Below are 17,901 nucleotides of genomic sequence, written 5' to 3'. Positions count from 1 at the left end.
CAATGTTTAACTACCCTTCTGGAACACAAGAGCTGGGAAAAACCACTAAACTTTAGATCTTTCTAGTTCAAACCCCTTGTCTCTGACCCTGAAACTTGGACCTTCTGTACAAGCTAAAAAAATACACAGTTGCATCTGTGGCCATGAAAAATCTATGGAGATCCATCCGCATCTCTACAGATGACCCAATTTCGTTCCTTTTGATGGCTGAGTAATATTCCATCATATATATTTACCACATCTTTATTCATCTGTCAATGGACATTTAGGTTGTTTCCATATCCTGGCTATTGTAAATAGTGCTGCAGTGGACATTGGGGTGCATGTGTCCTTTTGAATTGCACAGAGTGAAGTGGGTCAAAGAGAATAACAAATATTGTACATTAACGCATATACGTGGAATCTAGGAAAATGGTACATATTAACCTATTTGCAGGGCAGGAATAGAAATGAGGACGTAGAGAACGGACATGTGGACATGGGGGGAAGGGGAGGATGGGACAAATTGGGAGATTAGGATAAACATATATACACTACCATGTGTAAAATAGATAGCTGGTGGGAAGCTGCTGTATAGCACAGGGAGCTCAGCTCGGTGCTCTGTGATGACCTAGAGGGGTGGGATGGAGGGGGGAGTGGGAGGGAGGTCCAAGAGGGAGAGGATATATGTATACATACAGCTGATTCACTTCATTGTACAGCAGAAACTAACAACATTGTAAAGCAACTATACTCCAATTAAAAAAAAAAAACATGGAGGCAGAAATCTGGGCTGTGCATTATTTTCTCTATGCACTGTTCCCTAGTTTCATAATAGGCGGGTGAATATAGGCTGATGGCCACCAAACAGATTCTTAAAGAAGCATTTGCCTCACTGGGCAGGCTGGTTTCAGAACACACCTGAGAATCCAGTCAAAAAGTGAAGGGTGGGGCTTCCCTGGTGGCACAGTGGTTGAGAGTCCTCCTGCCGATGCAGGGGACACAGGGTTCGTGCCCTGGTCCGAGAAGATCCCACATGCCGCGGAGAGGCTGGGCCCGTGAGCCATGACCGCTGAGCCTGTGCGTCTGGAGCCTATGCTCCGCAACGGGAGAGGCCACAACAGTGAGAGGCCCGCGTACCGCAAAAAAAAAAAAAAAAAAAAAAAAAAAAAAAAAGTGAAGGGTGACCTTTGTAGGTAATTCCCTTGAGTTATCACTCTTGGTAAACAAAAGTGCCCTAAGTTCTAGAAGTTGACTTGCTAGTTTCCCAATGCCCAGGAGACTGAGAAATCTTGTCAGTTGTATTGTTATAGTGTTCGGTTTTAAGTAAAACTAAAAGACATTTTTCATTTTCGCAAAGAACTTTATTGAACAACGAATTCACTAACTGAACGAACTTTTTGGCCAACCCAATAGCAAAGACTTCTGCCTGGATGGTTTTGGACAAAATCAGAATTGCTTTGACTAGAACAACTAAAATCCACAGGCTCTAGAGTCTGAAACTCTAGGTTCAACTATCGTTCTGCTGTGTGACCTTGGGCAAATGCCTAACCTCTCTGAGCCTTTTATAAGTCTTCTAAAATGGACATAAGTTCTTGTGTTAATCTAGGTCCTCTGAGAAAGAGATGCTAGTGCAGGATTAGACTTGCAAGGGATTTTTTTTTTTAGTAGAGGCACCTGTGAGGGTGAGGGGAGAGCTGGGGGGACCTCAGATGTCGATAAGAGTCTGACCCTCAGGCCCGTCCCACCCCAGTGATAAAAGGGAGTGGAAATCAACTGCTGGGCAACCTAAGAGTTCAGCAAGGCCAGGGGGGAGTCCTTGAGCCATAGTCACCAGTGACTCTCCAGAAAAGGCTCACCTGAGTGTCCCTGCAGTGCAGTCACGGGCGGGAGCTGCAGGCCAGCTCACAGGGAGCCTGGTCTTGGTTCAAATGCAGTAATGGCTCTTTGACTTCAGCGGGTGTGGCCATCCGCCAGCTAAGTTTCCAGTAGATACAGATTTGAAAGTCATGGTTTCAAAGCTGCCACAATACTGTCATCTGAGATGTGAAGATTAGAAGTGCATGAAATCCTGGCTCAAAGGGGCACATAATTGCAGTTAAACACTCTTTTTTAAAAGATAATTTGCTATTTATTTTATTTTTTAACTTTTATTGGAATATAGTTGATTTACAATGTTGTATTAGTTTCAGGTGTACAGTAAAGTGAATCAGTTATACATATATCCACTCGTTTTTAGATTCTTTTCCCATAGGAAAAGAACGTAATGTAGGACATTAATGTATTGAGTAGAGTTCCCTGTGCTATACAGTAGGTCCTCATTAGTTATCTATCTTGTAGATACTAGTGTGTATATGTCAGTCCCAATCTTCCAATTTATCCCTCCCCCCCTCACACCCTGGTAACCGTAAGTTTTAAATAAACACTCTTATTGGGGATCCGTTCAAAGGTCACGGCTCACTTCCACTGCCTGTGTGAACTTAGGTACACAGATGGGAAGTGATGTGCCTTGGTTCTCCCATCTCTGGAATGCAGCTACCCATTTAGTTTAGACACACTTGGAAGGCATTTAAGTGTTCAGCATAGCACAGGGCGGATGCTGAGCGAGAGCTCGCATCTTGGATTCTCATCCGCTGTTGCTACCAGCGTCTTCACGGCCAGTGACTTTGGAAGATCGTCCTCTTGTGACTGGAGCACAGCAGGGTCTGCGTCTCCAACCCCCCTTGAATTAGGAGCCCGCTGCTGGTGTTCCCCATGCTTGCTGTCCTACCTGGGCAAGTGGCATCCTCTTAGTCAAGGAGGCACAGCTGCATGTCAAGTAGGGAAATCTGCCGAAAAGCCATGGTGGGGCCTTTAACCGTCCCTCCCCGCAGCTTGTGTAGCCTTGGCGTGGCAGGGAAAATCCCTCCTGCGTAAGCTGACGAGTGCACACACCTTGGGAGCTCCAAAGCACCCAATGCTTAGAGCCCTGTCCTTATATTAACACTTGATGTAGGAAGACTTGAAATTCTTTTTATATAAATGATTTATTTTTGGCTGCATTGGGTCTTCGTTGCTGCGCGCGGGCTTTCTCTAGTTGCGTCTAGCAGGGCTACTCTTTGTTGTGGTGCACAGGCTTCTCATTGTGGTGGCTTCTCTTGTTGTGGAGCACGGGCTTCTGTAGTTGTGGCTCGTGGGCTCTAGAGCACAGGCTCAGTAGCTGTGGCGCACGGGCTTAGTTGCTCAGCGGCACGTGGGATCTTCCCGGACCAGGGCTCGAACCCGTGTCCCCTGCACTGGCAGGCGGATTCTTAACCACTGCGCCACCAGGGAAGTCCCCTGAAATTCTTAATGTTGGCACAAGAGGCCCACGTGTTTGCTTTGCACCAGGCCGGGCAAATGATGTAGCCGGTCCTGAGTAGGTGTGTCACTTCGGATCCTGGCGAGAAGCAGCTGGTACATCCAAAGGGTTTCATTGAAGACAACTTAGTGAAAAGATCACGTGGAGGGGTGTGAGGGGAGTTAAGGACGCTAACAAGGAAAGGTAGAGCACTCAGACTAACAGCGCGAGCTGCTGCTGCCCCTGGGAGTCCTCTCCAGCCGCGGCTGTAACTGCAGAAGTGAGACAGCCCGGGACCTGGGACCCTTTGCTGCAGTGCTGCAATTCTTGCACCTGGACACACCTCTCCCTGAGCAACAAAATACAAAGAAACTGTATGGGACTAAAAATAACTGCGTGCATGTGCAGTTGGGGCAAATTCTTGACCCAAGAGTTACAAAGAGACCAAAAAACCCAGCTGCCACTTTTGAAGAGCCTGGAGCAAAAACAGGGTGTCAGGAGCAAAAGAAGGTGCTGAGCATGCCCCCTGCACACAAGACCACTTAACGGGTGGGCAAACCGCCTAAGCCATCCCTCCGGCCAGACCCCTGGACACACCCCTACCCTCACCCCATATAAGAAACAAGCTTGCCCCTGCCTCGGGGAGCGAGCAAGCCAGGGAACCTCTTTGTTCTCGCTCCCCCCCCTGCTACCGCAGGGGCCCCGATAAAGCCTTGCCTGAATTTCTTGTCTGGCCTCTGATCAATTTCTATTGACTGGGGAAGGCCGACAACCCTGGTCAGTAACGTATTAGCCACCCAACAAGAGCTGGGGGCTCAGAGTTGGCTTCTCCTAAAACTGAGGCCTAGAAAGAGGAATTGGACAAATGAGTTCCAGATTTTGCTCTCTCTTCTGCCCATCTCCTTCAGATGCCTTGGATTTGTTGCTAAGACAAGCAGAGGGCTAGGAGCTTGGGAGAGGCGGCCGCGAAAACTGCCCTCCTGGGACATGGTGTCACTCTTGGAAGGGTGGAGACTCCATCTGAAGAAGCAAAACCATGAGGTGGGTCAACATGACAGCTTCTACTGATGGTCACTTATTTAAAGAAATCTGAGTCTTTAGGGCCCAGCGGCCTAACCCCAAACTAAGTCGCCCGTAAATAGAATGCCAAATCTATACCTCCCCACGAGCACCGTCAGTGGAGCCCTGAGGATTCAGATCTGCCCGTTGAGGGAGGAGAAAACTCGTTTATTAGCTAGAGGTTTGCGTCTAAAATACTCCTTTGCTAGCTAAAACGTTAAAGCTGTCTTAAATCAATTGACGTAACTGAATTTTTCAGACCAGTTTTCCCTAAGCCTTAAGATTTAATGTTCAATATGCCGCTGGATAAACAAGGGGGGCGGGTAACATTACTGAAACAGATACATGAGTGCACTCGGATTCAGATGTGAATGCAGACCTGGAAACGTGAATTACAGACCTTATTTTTGTAAGTCGACTTGCCAATGTCCTTATGAAAACTCATGTTTTGAGGATGATGCTTCTAGGGATGAGTACAAAAATGACTATTCTAGGAGTGATTCTTGGAGTTAGAAATGCTGCGGGAAACCTTCCAACGAGAACGCTAATATCATTGACGGGAAGTGGTCTTGGGACCATCGTTTAGCTGTTAGATGCTCCACGATCGCCTGATTCTTCACGGAGCGGAGTTCCCCATAAAGGAACACGGCTAATGGATGGATCTTATGATCTAGGACCACCTCTAATTCCGCTCTGCCTTCTAGTATCTGTATGCTCTGAGTGAGTTAACTTCTGGGTCTGGTTCACCTGTAAACAGGAAAACGACCTACCTCAGTGTTGGCCAGGCTGAAATGCGGGCCTTTACAGTTCCTGGTAACCAGTACTCACGTCAGCATTTGAGCAACCACCGTGCCGTTGCCACCACCAACTGCAATCCCCAGGGAGACGGATCAATGTAAATAATCAAATGCCTTGAGGGTCAAGAACAGAATGACATGGGAACCCGGAAGAGCTTCCTGGTCCCTGAAACTCAACGGCAGGATGACAGCAAGAGTTTCCTGGGGCAAAGCAATAACTAAACAAAGCTTGCAGCGTGTAGGACTTGGACTGGAGAAGGAAAGGCGATTTTGAAAGGAGACCTATTGTCTGGGCCCAGTGGCAGCTGACTGGATCACTTCAAATGGCTTAAGCCGTTGGAAGCATCACCGGACAGAAGAGTAAACTTTGGGATGAATTGCCCCCCCCATCCCGTCCCCCTCACCCCCTGCCCCTAACACCCTGTGAGATCCAACTTATGCAGGAGCGGAAGTGATAAAGGAAACAAACTTGGATGGTGTAGGAAGTCCTAGCCAAGAGGTGTGCAATTATCCAGCTCTCCGCACACCCTCGGGGCAGAGGGACGGCTAAAAATTGGGTGGAGCTATCCCTCCTCCAGTGCACGCATCCAGCTCCCAGCCCTTCCCGCCCTGCTTTATAAAGCAGAGGGGCGCAGTGGAGGTCAACCAGACTTCCCCTCCACTTTCGGGCCCCCTCACTCCCCCTTTCATCATCCTCAGAAACCCTAGACAATGCTTAGCGTATCAGCTGGCTGTTCACATTCTCCCAGGTTTGCTGGTGGGGTCCCCGCGAAAGAACCAGCGCCGGAGTGCGGGGAGAGCACACGTGCATCCTCCCTGACAGCCGCACGCAGGAAATACATTCATTTCCAACCTGTTGGCAACGCACTGACAGTCAGAGGAGCCACAGCTGTGGGTGTGGAAAGGCTGCTGGGGAGAAATAATTTCCCAGCCCCGAGCTGCTGTGGAAGGAGAAATTGAACACTTACTTGTAATTTCCCCCCGAGGCACGTCGGGGCCTAATCTAAGTAGGCACTTGGGCTGAAAGGGCAGGCCCTGGAAGCCGAGACTTTTTCCAGTGGCCATGTTCCAGCCCATCCCTCATGCCAGCACTCCCATAGCCCTATTTCTGAGGACGCTAAAGTCTTGAATACCTTCTGGGGGCTGAACCCCCTCTTCGATAGAGTTCTTCATTTTTTTTCTGAAAAGTCAAAGCTTGAATCTGGGTTTGACTTGCCACGTGACCTCGGGCAAGGTCTTAACTGCTTTAAACGTCAGTCTCCCATAGAACTGTTGCAAAGATAAAACGAGAATGTATATGCAGGACACGGGCCAGACCTGGCGTACGTCCCCCGATAGCTTGTGTACCTGTTCCTGCCTCTGTCACTTGGGGTTTGCAGTGTACCTTCCTCTTCCCGGGATGCCCTGGAGATGGGGAGGTAGCATCCATCCGAGCTGGTTGCTCAAAGGCCTGACACAGCCAGGGGTGTGTGTGCCTGTGTTTGGGGACAGAGGTTGGGGGTTAGCCGCTAGAATTAGAAGTTGGTCTAAGTTCTGACAGGGCTGACAGGCCCACAAGTGGCTCCAGGGAAATGCTGACTTCATGACATAACCTATTTGAGAGCACTTGGCATGGTATCTGATACACCCTTGACCTTCTGAGCTACGTGACCTCTTTAGTTTTGTCATTAGATTCAGACCATGGAGACGTGGAACCAGAAACTCCAGGAGCTTGACTTCTGACTTGGCTCTGTGTGTGTGTTTGTTTTAGCTACATCGCGCGGCTGGCGGGATGTTAGTTCCTCGACCAGGGATCGAAACCATGCCCCCTGCGGTGGAACCTCGGAGTCCTAACCACTGGACCTCCAGGGAATTCCCTTGGCTGTGTTCTTTGTAAAGCAGCGCTCTGCCCTGTGTTGTCCCCCTAAGTGAAAGCTTACAGCCAAGAAAACTTCTGAGCCTCAGTTTCACACCCTCTTTCCCAAAACCTTGCCTCCCTTGACAAAAGGACTTCCGAAAAAGCACACCCCAAAGTGTTGTTCCCATGTAGGACTCGGACACGTAGAAGGAATGGACTTACCCACTGGAGACAAGAGAATGTTGTCGGTGACAGGGTGGGTGAGCCTGGGGTTGCTCTTAGCTACGCCTTTAGCCACAGGCTGTACCTTAGGGGTCAAGTGTAGTTGTTGAAAGCCTGGCTCTACCATGAGCTGGATGACCTTAGGCAAGGTGACAGCTTTCCCTGAGCCTCGGGTTCACCTGGAAGGAACACCTGCCTCACAGGACTTCTGTAAATCTAGACGAGATGGAAGTGCTTGACACCAAAGCTGTCTGTTTTTGAGCATGTTAAGAGCTGTCAAGACCCCAACCAGTTTCTAAAAGATATAAAAACTCAGGAGTTGAGTCTGACCTTTTTTAACTTGGCTAGAGAGAGATTAAGCCATAACCTAAACTTGATGGCTACACTGTTTCCTTTCAACTCCTTTCCACGTGCTCAGAACTGTTGCCAAGATCCATTCGTGACCTCCTGCTGGAAGCCTCTCCACCAAGCATCATGGAAGGTGGCTGGCCAGGGGCACAAAGGAAACCTACCCACCAGGTACCCTTTGCTTTTTGCCGGTGCGTGTGAGAGGGAGGGGGTATGTTACTTTGTACTTGGTTCGTCCAGTAATGATTGCTAAACCTAAAAGAACAGTGGCTTAACCAAATTGGTTTTTCCTCTATTAAAATCTAGAGGCAGCCCATCTAAGGGCTGGCATGATGTAGGGACCCACCCTCCTTCAGTCTTATTACTCTGTTCAAGGCATATGTTCCTAGAGTCACCTCACATTACAAGGTGGCTGCTGGGGCGCCAGGCACTATCGGGATTCCAGCCAGTAGGAAGGTGAAGGTGCCTCCTTTAAGAACATAGCCTAGAACCTGAGCTCACCAATTCCACCTATATCCCATTTGCTAGAACTTTAGTGACGTCGCCACACCTGGCTGCAAGAAGATCTTGCCCTGTTTGGGGTAATCATGTCTACACAACTAACAATGGGAAAGTCTCTTACTAGGAAAAGACAGGAACTGATGTTTGGGGCTAAATAGAAGTCTGTTTAGAATGCCAAAGCCCTTGACCAACCAGTACTGGCATCGGCCATGTGCCCTCAGGCAAACAAGCATGCCCATTTTACAGATGCGAAGGTAGCTATCAACTTCATAGCTTTGAGGATTGACTTCCACGATAGGAGTGTTTCTCTCGTTCCCAGCACCCAGCTGCTACCAGGATCTTTCCCCTAGGAGTTGTGCATCCTGGCTTGCACATTCTACTGCATATACCTTAGTGAAAAACCTAGTTCTCCAGAAAGTCTTCACGGAGAAATGTGAGTTGCATGTAGACATCTGGGCCTGATTTAGGAAGTCTTTGAGAGATGCACTGTTCTCTACGAGGCATCCCTTTTGTCAGAGGCCGCCAGCATTGCAAGGACACTTAACGGCTAAGTACAAACAGCTGTCCCACATCTGCAGGATCCATTTTCAACAACTGTTACAGTAGATCCTGCTGATAATGAACTTGGGTCCAGCAGGGCTCAGTTCATCGGGGGCACTGCTGAGGTTGCAAGGTGCAAATGACGATTCCAGATAGCGAGGAGGCCCCGAGAGGCTGTTCTGCCTTCAGACTCCGTTTCTTAGCTGAGTAACGTGACACCTGGGGCTGTTTTTCTCCAGAATTTTCTTGGTTTGTAAAATAGGGCGGCACTGCGTGAAGGCTGCCCAGTGAATTGGAAAGCAACCCCTCCCTCGCCCCAAAGAACTTTGATACAACCAAGGTTGCTATCGTGAAACGTTAGAGCCGGGAGAATCTATAAACCCACCTGATCTGTTGCTCTGTCTGGGCAGGAAGATGCTTTTAGAAGTTTGACAAATGTCCATCCATCTTGTGGAGGATCCCATTTTGGTATCTGTTCTTGTCCTATTTATGACTCCAATAATAGAAAGTGCTTCTTAAGGTCTCAGGTGACAGAGATGCTGGGTTGCTTCAAGGTTGAATTGAGGGCTTCTGGGAGCTGCTTTCAGCACCACCCCCCCCCCCCCCCCCGGGGCAGCCACGCCTACCACAGCGATCTCTACTTAGAAAGTGAGCTCACCTTTCTCTTTCAAAGCTGCATAGAAGCTCCCCCCTGCAAGCGAGGACGCATCCTCCTTTATCGAGAACTTGAATGGTTGTCCTTACAAGGGTAAATCGGAACCTTAGCTTTAAGAAACGCACTTAACATGAAAGGAATAAATCCATAGTGTTGAAATGATTTTCCAATTGTTAAGCAATGAAGACTTCTGCATTTTGACACATCTTGGCATTTATGACCTACTTGAACATCCATGATAGAGGTGGTAGGATCAAGTGTTGCAATTAGGCTGGGTCCAGACTGAGTGAGCATCCTGCCGGACCATTGACCTGCTGTGTGACTTTGGATAAGTTACTTAACACCTCTGTGCCTCAGCCACCTTAGGTGTAGATGAGATTAAAAAAAACAAAAAGCATAATTCCCTTAGTCCTCAAAACACCTTGAAGTACATATATATGGAATCTAAGGGGGAAAAAAAAGGTCATGAAGAACCTAGGGGTAAGATGGGAATAAAGACACAGACCTACTAGAGCATGGACTTGAGGATATGGGGAGGGGGAGGGGTAGGCTATGACGAGGTGAGAGAGTGGCATGGACATATACACACTACCAAGCGTAAAGTGGACAGCTAGTGGGAAGCAGCCGCGTAGCACAGGGAGATCAGCTCCGTGCTTTGTGACCACCTAGAGGGGTGGGATAGGGAGGGTGGGAGGGAGGGGCATGCAGGAGGGAAGAGATATGGGAACATGTGTATATGTATAACTGATTCACTTTGTTATAAAGCAGAAAGTAACACACCATTGTAAAGCAATTATACTCCAGTAAAGATGTTAAAAAAAAAACAACACCTTGAAGTAAAAGTGCTTAGAGCCATGCCCAACATGCAGTAAGCTGAGTATTTTTTTTATATAATTTTTTTATACAAACTTGTTTATGAAAGCTGGGGCTGGGACTTCCCTGGCGGTCCAGTGGTTAAGACTCTGCACTTCCAATGCAGGGGGCACGGGTTCGGTCCCTGGATGGGGCACTAAGATCCCACATGCCACGTGGCCAAAAAATCCCCAAAAAACCAAACTACCCGGTCTGCCCCATAAGGCATTGCTATGAGGAGTTAATTTTGAAGCCTACCTGCACAGATGGTATGAACAGGGAGTTGTAGAGGTGCAACTTGTGACCCCAAAATGTCTCTTTGGTATAAGGATTATTTTAGGCTGGTAGTTAAACAGCAGACATGGAAGAAATGGAAAACCGAGTAGAAATTACCCTTTGTAAAAGATACTTATTTGTAATCTTAGATTACACTGAGATTTGGAATTTCCCTCTGTAGGGCGTCTCCCTCCTGTACCAGGAAGAAAAGGATGACCTTATTTCTAGAAATTCTTACCAAGGCAGAAGGACACAACTTAAATCTGCATAACGACTTTACTCTTATTTACTGCGCTTTTCCTGGTCACCTCCCATAACTGGCTCCCCCTACCCCCAACATCTTTTGTCTTTAGCCAAAGATGATACCTAAGGTGGTGGCTCCCCCATCTCTCCCTCAGCTCTGCCCTCAAAGAAGAGGGCATGGACAGAATTCCCAGCGACAGTCCTGAATTTCGCTCTGGTTGGGGAATGCCAAGAGCTGATTGCTGATTACCTTGGGCCCATATTACGTGAACCCGTCACTGGCTAAGGGGATGTGACTCCTCTGACTGGTCCAAGGTGATCGGGACGCATCTCTAGAGTTTATTGGTTTCCTTACCTACCTTCTCGGGTCCCCTTTCCTGGCCACTGTGCTACTGGGACCGCACCCTTTCTTTTATTTTTTAAAATAAATTATTTATTTATTTTTGGCTGTGTTTGGGTCTTCATTGCTGCACGCGGGCTTTCTCTAGTTGCAGCCAGCAGGGGCTACTCTTCGTTGCGGTGCCCGGGCTTCCCATCGCGGTGGCTTCTCTTGTTGCAGAGCATGGGCTCTAGACACGCGGGCTTCAGTAGTCGTGGCATGCTGGCTCAGCAGTTGTGGCTCGCGGGCTCTAGAGCACAGGCTCGGTAGTTGTGGCGCACGGGCTTTGTTGCTCCGCAGCATGTGGGATCTTCCCGGACCAGGACTCGAACCCGTGTCCCCTGCATTGGCAGGTGGATTCTTAACCACTGCGCCAGGAGGGAAGTCCTGGGGCCGCACCCCTTAAACACCAGTTTACTTTCAGCTAACAAAATATGTTAATATTTGGTCTTGAATAACCGGCTTATCTAAATGACCAGGCTAACTAGATGCTCAGACTTTTCCAAGCTAGTTGCACCTGCGTTGACCAGGCCATCTGCCTTGAACGCGTTCACGCCCAAAATGATGTATGTCAAGAGAAACCACTTTGGGGAAACTCAAACTTAGTTTTCCATGCCACTTCCTATTTTTATTCTTGTAGTGGCTCTGCATTCACCAAGATGGAGCCTCCAGACTCGGGATCAATTAGTTTCTGGGCCATGACAAGGGATTTGAACAAAGCTGGTTATAATTGCTCAGTGCAGGGGGACAAGTAGTATCCCCTGGATCTGGTCTTAATGAGCCTGAATACTTGGGCCAGAGCGCCCCCTCCCCACTCTGACCCCCTGTGGAGGTGATTACCCCATCGTTGCCATTTTAAGAATGGAAGCAAGGACGATCGGCTCCTCTAATGAGAGCTGACAGTGGCTCCAGCCTCTGGCTTCGGGAATGAGGGGGAGGCCAGGGGCTCAGGAGCACGCCATCCCTTAAGCGTCTCCTCCCTGACCCGGGAGAGCAGAAGTCTGTTTCCCTGCTGCTCGGGGGGCACGGGTGGGCTCTCTATCTCTAAAGAAGAAAGCAAGCATGGTTTTTGTTTTGCATCAGCTTAGCAAAGGAGGGATTAAACTCAAATGCCAAAGCAATCAGACCCAGAGGAGGTGCAGAGATCAGGGCAGCATCCTCCCTGAGGCTGATCTGAGAAGACAGGTTGCCTGGAAGATTCCAAGCCTGCTCCCCGCTCTCGGGGGACTAGCTACCTGAGGAACAGGTGCTGGTGGGAGTCATAGCACCCTTGCCTGGCACCTTTTCTCACCTTTTCCCATTTCACGTCAGGCATCTCAGTAGCCCTGGATACCCACAGTGGAAAAGGACACCCCCAGCGAGCAGCACGTGGCCTGCCAGTCGCTTCGTACTCTTCCCCGCAAACATGTACTCTGAGAGAGAGAAGGGCACTCAGGCTGTCTCTTTCCTTGCTTTCTGGTGCTTTATCTTCTTAGATACTGGAAAAGTTAAGGTTTAGCCTGAGCTTCTTTCGACTTGCTTGGTTTTGACTTGGTTCTTTCTGCCCAGCTGGTGGGGCTGGTGAATTTGATTCACTGTGAACCTCCTCTCTGGAATCTTTTGCTTTTAGAGAACGAGCTTTAGTTCCTATTCATACTTACCTCTAGATTTCTATCTGTTTCTGAAGCTTGACGCCAGGTCCATCTATGGACTTCTTTTTCTCCCAGATACGTAAGTTACAAGCTCTTCTGCATCTTCTCGTTCCCCTGCCGCTCTGCGTACCCATCCAAGGTCAGCAGGAGGCATGTATGGACCTCTTCACTCAGAGACCCACTGGGTTCATTTTGTGGCTCCATCTCCTAGAACCTTGGGGTCCTCTGCTGGAGGAACAGAAGGGTGGGACCAGGGTGCTGCTTCTTTCTCATGAGCTGTAAGTGCCAACTGGCAGCTGAAACTTCTTACTGCCTAGAGCACCCTTGACTTTGAGGCAGAGCTCACGTCCCATTTAGAGGATGAAGTATCTTTAAGAGAAATGTACCCAGTGGCATAGTAGACCCATGAACAGCGTTCATGTTCCCCCACCTCACCTCAGTCTAGGACTAAGTCTTTGAGGCCAAAATGATTCTCTGATCAACTGTGGAGCTGAAGAATCCAAAGCTTCGGAATGTGCTAAAAAATCTCCATTTGTGTCCCCTGCCCCGATTCATTCCCCATCCCTCCTTCCCCAGGCCGGGCCGCGTCGCCAAGAGGGTGACTCTCTGCTTTCTTGCTCAGTAACTTCTAGGCTGTTCTGGTTACTGGTGGAGTGTCTGGCCACTGCCGGCTACCATCCAGCCGGTGAGGAACGGGGGAGATGCTTTCTCCTACGGAGAGAAGGGGCTGCGGCCAGTGTGCCCGCTGGGTGCTAGTAGCCATGACCTCTAAGTCTCCTCCAAGATAAGTGTAGTCCCAGAGCCACTGGCCCCTACTGGTTTGAGGACCCAACTAGATTAAAAGCTACCCATCCCGGGCCTTCCCTGGTGGCGCAGTGGTTGAGAGTCCGCCTGCCGATGCAGGGGACACGGGTTCGTGCCCCGGTCCGGGAAGATCCCACATGCCGCGGAGCGGCTGGGCCCGTGAGCCATGGCCGCTGAGCCTGCGTGTCCGGAGCCTGTGCTCCACAACGGGAGAGGCCACAACAGTGAGAGGCCCGCGTACTGCAAAAAAAAAAAAAAGCTACCCATCCCATGCTGACAAAGTTTCCTTAAAGGCTTTTCATAACTTCACACAAACAACTTACTTACGCTGATCTTGGCTGAAGGTAGCAGCACCTCCTTTTCCCCCTGGAATCTTATTTTCCCCCAGATCTATGCCACGAACAAATATGGAGCCAGTTCTGTATGCCAGGGACTTTGAGGTCTTCACTAACGTTTGTGGTTTCAGACCATATAAAGTATCAGTGGAATAGCCCCCAGGTCTAGGGTCAGGCTGGTGACAGAAGTTGGTAAGGATTCCCTTCAGTACTATCTGTTCAGCAGAGCAATTATCAATACACAGCACTGGGAAGAAAAATAGAAAACTATTGCTGGAGGGCTTCATTGTTGAAAGGGACAATTTGGGGCATGTAGCTCCATTTGGGGTGGGAAGTCTACGAAGCAAGCTGGGCTTCACCTGCTCTCACACCCTTCTCCAAAGACTCTCCTGCTAGACAGCCGATGCCCTGAGCTGCTCGCTCGTGGAGGGATGTGGTATCAACAGAGTGTCCTTGGCCAATCCTGGTGCCAATGGGGCGATGAACGTGAATGAGGACCTTAACGTTGCTGAGGCCAGGAGAGAGGAGCAGGTCGTGTGCACACAGGGTCCTCAGGGCGGGTCCTATGGTGGCTCTAAAGCAAGGGACACTCGGCAAATAGCAAGTGATAATGCACGGGAAAGAGTCCCCGTGTTCCAGGTGCAAAGGGCCTCTGCACTGGGGGCCTCCCCTGCTTTTCTGCATTTTACTCTCAGGGAAAACAGAATGTGAAGGCCAAAGACATGTTTGGCCCACCCCTCCCTCTGGAGCTTTCCTTGTAGCTAAACTGTACCTGGTCTAATGATCTTTCTCTTGATGGGTGCATATGTTTAATTCCATGGAAATTCCTGGGAGTAGGGTTCCCTTCCCAGAGAGGCTCAGAAATCGACTATCATGAATGCCGAAACTCCAAAGTACTCAGACTTGGACCACTTGACTTTCCCCCATGTGGCCTCTAGATGGCTGAGCTTCCTTAATTTATTTGGGGGGAGGGGATCCTATCACGAGAGAGAGCTGCTAACCGCATTAATCAAAGATCTCTTTCTGGATGAAAACTCCTGAGGCAATCCGCAGTCAGCCCGCTGCCCTGGGTATCTTTACAGACAGGATCTGTCTGCTCATGTGCTTATGAAAGCACCTGTATAGCTAACACTCCAGACAGAACGGTAAACGCTTGCGTGATGGCTTCAAGGTCTACCTGTTTCTTCCCCCAGCGGTCACTCAGAAAGCAGGATTCATCATTCCAGGAAGTTGATTAGGCAGTTTGTACTCACTGGTCGGGAATGGATGGTACTTCCAACATTGCTTTGGTTCTGGTAAAAGTGTTGATCAAGTGGTATTTAGAACATTAAAGCCGATCCTTTGTGCTATAATATGGTAGCAGAGATGTGACTGTTTCCTTAACGAATGTGATCTCCCAATAGAGTTTGATAACCCATGTTGAGACGATTGATGTGACCCCCTCTTTCCAGCGTCTCCTGGACCAATTCAATCTGATAGAGTACTATGTTCATGGACGCCGTTTATTTAGCCAGTCTCCGTGTCCCAGTATCAGCGGGGGTCTATATTAGCAACGAAGCTTATGTGGAGGTGGGCCTTCTGAACTATGTAATTTGGGTGAGTACAGACCACGCTGCAGATTGTGGTAAATTAAATACAAAAATATGGATATGCAACTGGAGGACACGGTTATTTTCAGGTCCAGAACTTGGACATAGAGATGACATTTCCCTCTTACTGTGGTTTAGAAGGGGTTGAATAATGTCTGCTTAAAAACAGGAGGCTGTTTGCTGCGGCATGTGTGCTAGATAACCCTACCTGTGGACGGGGGAAATCCTTCAGTGACTCCAAGCTTATTCTGTCGAGAGATGGTCAGTGGGTGCTTCTCTAGAAGAATGCCTTGGATGACTCCGGATGCTCCTGGCAAGGTCATGTTAGAGCATCTTGATTCATCTTCTAAAACATGGCCAGCAATGATGTTTATCCCAGAGGTTGAGGTAGAACATGAAGGCTGAGGGAGAAGTGTCTTTGATTGGTTTTCTAGGCACATCTCCAGATCAGTATGCGAGTCAAAACATGGCTATGTGAGATCCTGCGACTTTTCTTAGCTCCTCTGGGAACAAGCCCTGCAGCCCTGAGTTCCAGCACTGGAGAGCGAGCTCTGCTCACCCCCTCAGCATCTACTGCTCGGGAAGAAGCAGGGACACCTTCTTCCCATGGTCTTGAGTCAAGCCCTCTGCTCCTGATCTCCACGACTATATGTAGTAACTTGAGCTGAGATCTGAAGAACCGTGAGAAACCAGCTACTTGAACTTCTGGGTAAAACAGGGTTAGAGCTGGAATGAGGAAGCTGGAAAGGAAGGGACTGAATGAGGTGGTGACGGGTATCCAAGACGCTCTAGATATAGCTCCAGCCTGGTTTGCTTCATGGTGGCTGGCACCTCACCAAGCAGAACTTAATGTTCCAGGAGCTATGCGGCAAGGTTGTTACCATTCCTTCCCAATTCCTTTGCGTGGGGGGTGGGGGGAGAGTGTGGCTCAAATGCTCTGGGACAAGTAGGTGACAGCCATGTCAACGGTGGCACACCTGTAGAATGCTATTAGCACCAGTATCCCAGCAGGCTGCTGAGAAGCTTGGGTAGCTGCCTTTGAGACAGCAGGACACAAGCTTCTAGAAGTAGCCCTGCTTACTGAACTGGGAAAACAACTCAAGAAAATCCATGGGGGATGTATGGCATCGTGAGGCTGACCCGCTTGCTTCCCTGCTTACGGTTGTGTGTAGATCTGATGTGCTTTGAATGTAACAGACACCACCTGGATGCACTGCAGCTCTGGCTTTCCGAGGTGTCCTGAGGCTGCTGCCTGGTACTTGCTCGGAGAAGTCTTTCACGGTAGAAGGTGCCAAGATCCTTGGTTCTCTTGCCCAGCCTCTTAGATGCTGGCTTTGTCTTGAAGAGGCTTTCTCAAGTGGAGACCCTCATGCTTTCTTCCCTCTTATCTGTCTCGCCTGTCTTGCTGTCGAGAATGTTCTTGGGATTCATACCTGTGGAAGCCAAGAAGGAAACAGGATTGGGTAGGTAGAGGAGTGGAACTGTCCACCTCTCTTTTGGTCCAGCAAGCGGTTTTAAAGAGGAAGATCCTTTAAAGCTGTCCCGAGTGGCGGCAAGAGCATCGGACCTCTCCATCCTGTATTGATTAGTCACTGGCAGGGGCAATGTCAGGAAATGGGCATGTAACCTAGGCGAAGGCAGTTCTTTGGCTGAAATAATCCCCCCAGGGAGCTGACTGCTAAGGGCTGTCTGCTAGCAAGTGAAGTCATCAAAATGAAGGGTGTCAGGGGAGCTGAGTGGCACGTCACAGCATACTGCTCGACAAGCATAAGTTTCCCAGCGACGGCATCTCTTACTCAGTTTGCTTTATCCCAGTCTCCCATGTTGTGAGTGATGGGATCAGCCATTTTTTCTACTTTTTTTTTTTTTAAGCAAGTGAAGCTTGTAAAACTAGAGATTGCAGCAAGATAGGTAAAGCATGGTGATGGCCGAAGGGATGCTATCTCATTGCCGCTTCCATTCAAAGGAGTACCTTTGTGTTTGAAATCAAGGTCCACTTGGGCTTATTCCTGAGCTCAGAGCAGACAGTCAATCTAGCGAGGCTTGCGGGTAGTGCCAGGTTCTACCCAACTGGCTGGCGGGGTCTAGTTTTGTCACCTCTGGGTCACCAATCCTGAGTCAGTGGATGACGGAGCCATGGCAAGGGTGTCCCATCTGCCCCACGGAGCCCTCAAATCCAAAACTGTCATTCAAGGGTTTCCTGCCATACATTCTAAGGTTCAGACCCCTGTGGAATGGACAATGTCTGACTTCAACTGGAATTGTCACTCTGGTCACCTCTGAGTATTTCTACCACACGTCCAGAAGGTCAGACCATAGAGAAGGTCTACACCAGGCCCCACTCACTGTGAGCTTTCAAAGTCTCAGGATGGGCTCATCCAGAATGTCAGATAATCTGCAAGACAAATAACTTGGTCTCTTAAATGACAAGAAATAATTCACTTTAACCCTGATCATGGGATTCTTGCTGTTGGTTCCTTCTGGAGGTGGTGGGTATTTCTTACGGCCTCATGTCTGGGAGGCGTGTGCCAGGAC

Source organism: Monodon monoceros, unplaced genomic scaffold, assembly GCF_005190385.1.
Source record: "Monodon monoceros isolate NGI ecotype Baffin Bay Population unplaced genomic scaffold, NGI_Narwhal_1 Super_Scaffold_1, whole genome shotgun sequence".
In the NCBI taxonomy this organism is placed as follows: domain Eukaryota; kingdom Metazoa; phylum Chordata; class Mammalia; order Artiodactyla; family Monodontidae; genus Monodon; species Monodon monoceros.
Note: the sequence above shows the minus strand (reverse complement) of the source record.